Below are 3,796 nucleotides of genomic sequence, written 5' to 3' on the forward strand. Positions count from 1 at the left end.
GAAAAGAAAAGAATCCAAGGAAAATGAGTGGCTCTTAGTCAAAACAAAACAGAACAAGGAAAACACCAGCAACATGAGTGAGACAGCACCAACAATGGCTAGAAAAAATTGACTTACAAATACTTGAGATCAGTTGTCCTCAAAATGTAGTTCCTAAGCTAACAGCATCAGCATTCCCTGGGAACTTGTTGGAAATATGAATTCCTGGGCTCAACTCGAGATCTATCCAGTCAGAAACTCTAGGGTGAGGCCCAGCAATCTGTGTTTTAACAAATGCTCACTCAGGTAATTCTGATGCAGTCATGTTTAGAAACCGTTGCTTTTAAATTTAAAACCCAATATATAGTGTAAATACGTTTGATATGTTTCTCAAGAGAAGCTTGAAAGCATGACAAAAGCACCAACGATGTTGAATAAAACCAAGCAGAACTTGCAGAAGTGAAAACTACAATAACTGAAATTTAAAATTCAATTGATCCATTTAGTATAGAGCAGATGGACATAGCTGAAGCCAGAACCAAAGAAATGGTGTAGAATGAAGTACAGAGAGATAAAGAAGGGGAAGTATGAACGTGAGGTTAAAAGAGATAAAGCATAGAGTGAATATGTATTCTGTATTTTATAACATACAGAACAATTTTTAAATGCTTGAATGGTATAATGAATGCAACTGAATTAACATACACACATTGAACTCTGTACCCCACAAATAGAGAGATCAAAAGGTATAGGGGCCCTTTCCTGGGCACAGAGCTGGGTATGCTGTGGGTCCCTGGAAAAACTCCAGCCTTTAGGTCATTGTTATCCAACAAAGAATGGGAGTCACACAAAGGGTGAAGGTAAAAAGTGGATGGGTGAGCTTGTGGCAGGTAAGCAGCAGGGAAGAGCCACAGTCAGAAAGTCTAGAGCAGAGGTTCTCAACCTGTGGGTCGCGACCCCTTTGGGGGTCGAACGACCCTTTCACAGGGGTCACCTAAGACCATCGGAAAACAAAAATATGTTTACATTACGATTCATAACAGTAGCAAAATTACAGTTATAGAGTAGCAACGAAAATAATTTTATGGACGGGGGTCACCACAACATGAGGAACTGTATTAAGGGGTCGCGGCATTAAGAAGGTTGAGAACCGCTGGTATAGAGGCTTTTACTTACACCAGACAAGCAGAGGGCCTAAACAGGCAGTTTAATAAATTGGACTAGACTGAGGTTATAAAGTTGGAGTAATTTTATATTTGCATCGCTTTTAAGAAATGAATGTGAGAACTATCCAATTTCAATTAGGCTTAAAGGAAAAAGTCAGACTAAGAGTCTTAGTGATTTCCTGCAAGAGAATTCAAGACTTCTACATGTGTATAATAACTGAAGAGCGTGAATTAGAAGCTGCTTCTGACAAGAAGTCAGGACCAATAGTACAAATAGTCTATAATATGCAGGTTTTATATGATTGTATATGATTGAAAGTATAAGATTGAAAATTAATATCTAATTAAAATGAAAAAATAAACTCTTAGAAAACCAAAACCAGAGTGCTATCTCCTGGACATGAAAAAGGATATCACTTAAAACAATGGTCAATATCATGCTTTCACAAATCACCCAAAGATTATCATTAAGGAATAGGTCAAAGGTGACTGCTATCTACAGATTATTTCCTTTCATTTGAGAATAAAATGAGAGAATGAATACACTAAACAACTCTACCAAAATAATTTATAGACCATGAGAATTTAAAATAAGCATAGTTAAATTGGTACATAAATATTGTCTTTGAGATTCTTTAATTTTACTATTCTATACTTAGATGTAGAATTGTATTACCGATCCTGTGAACTTTCATCCCGTCAGGTCTTTTGTATTGCTTTCATTCTAGAAAATGGAATATTAAATTGTTTAATAACAAGCAGTCATTTTTAAAAAGAAAACAAGTGGAAATAATCATTAAAAACTATCATTGCTGACATAGAGAACTGGGTGGATGGTATGAATGTCAGGGTGGATTCCATTGAAAGACAATTTCATGAGAAGAAGATCAGGTGAAGGAACCCTTCCTGAAAGCATCAGGAAGTAATAAAAGGTCAACATGCTGATAATAGGAGTGCCAAAAGGAGAGTGGAAAACAAATGGAAGAAGAGAGGATGCATTTGAAAAAAACTGATAATGAGGACTGTAAATTCTTAAAACTTGCAGAGAGTAAAAGCAAGTCATAGACAAAGAACAAAAATAAATCAGACTTCTCGACAGTATCATTGGCATCAAGAAGACCGTGGTGAGACTTCAAAGAGATGCAAGGAGGATAGCTATATGGGTCTGCATAAAACACAGGAAGGAATTTCTTTTTGCTTCTGAAAGACAGGAAGAGAAGAAAGGAGACATGGAGAGAGAAAGATGTGGAGACAGAAGGTAGTGATGCAGAGCTAGATGGTCTGAGGCTAGAGAGGATACCATGAGATGCAGCAAGAAGAAATTTCCCACTTGGCGAAGTGGCCAAATAATATTGAGAGACAACAATCTTCAAAATTCAACTTAAGGTGATTTATATTGTTTTGTGGAAGCTACTCTCCAACTCCCACACCCCACCTCACTTCAGAAACTAACAGTAAAATATTTTGCTCTCCTGAATACTTTCTATGAGTGTGTATTTGCGTGGNAAGTTTTATACCTGACATCAAAAGTATGATCTACAAAAGAAAAATATATATTAGACCTCGACAATATTAAAAACATGTGTTCTGTGTAAGATCCTATTAAGAGGATGCAAAAACAAGGTACCATCATAGGAGAAAATACATGAAAACCGCATATCCAACAAAGGGCTTATATCTGGGATATGTAAGGGACAAGGAGTGGTGGCTGCTTCCTGCAGTCACTATCTCTAGGCTCAGTCAGTGGTCCCTTTCTTTATTTTCTATCCTCCAGTATCTGTTTAATCAAATTCTTACATTAAACTCAATCTATTAAAATAAATGACGGAGTTTGCGTCCCCGCTGGACCTGATGTAAAATCACCATCCTCAAAAAGAAGTGACACACTCTAAGGGGCAAAATTAATAAGTCCCAGGGGCTGTTCGATGGTACATCCCCGGCCTTAGTTTGATGTGAAGTGTCCAGAAGCAGGGAGGGCGACGCTGGATCACACGTGGGGAAGCGGGAGGGAGGAAGGACGCCTGGCTTTACAAACTGACGGCAGTGTTGATGTCCCTGGTGCATAGAGAAGTCACAGCTGACAAAGAACTCATACAAGTTCTGTCACAGGAGTCCTTGTCAGCCTAGAAAGTGACCATGACCCTGCCTGCTCTCTGACATACACCTTCCACAGGTAACTGATGCAGGAAAAGCTCATCTCATTCAAAGGGGACCAACAACCCAAAATAAACTTCATAAGTTATATGCAGATACATACTATGCCCTATACGAGGAAACAATAGTATAAGAATAAATAGCCAAAATTCTAAGAAAGAATATAAGCATATACAGTCAAGTAGTACATTTTTAAATGATATAAAATAATTAAATACAATTTATCTTTGGATTGATGAGATGCTTTGGCATTTAAAAAAAACTCAAAGTATTAAAGTAATAAACCAAAAATGAAAGCCAAATAACTGGTGGTGATTTTATTTTTTTCCAATAGATACAAAATATTTAATAAAATTCTGTATCTATTTTTTTAAATGTTTAATAAAAGAATTAACCTTCAATATTCTAAACAGTATTTATTAGGAATCAACAGTAAGAGCCAGCCGAGCAGCACATTGGTTAAGAGTTGGCTTGAGACGCCAGCTCTGAGCAGCAGA

Source organism: Hipposideros armiger, unplaced genomic scaffold (genome assembly GCF_001890085.2).
Source record: "Hipposideros armiger isolate ML-2016 unplaced genomic scaffold, ASM189008v1 scaffold_716, whole genome shotgun sequence".
NCBI lineage: Eukaryota > Metazoa > Chordata > Mammalia > Chiroptera > Hipposideridae > Hipposideros > Hipposideros armiger.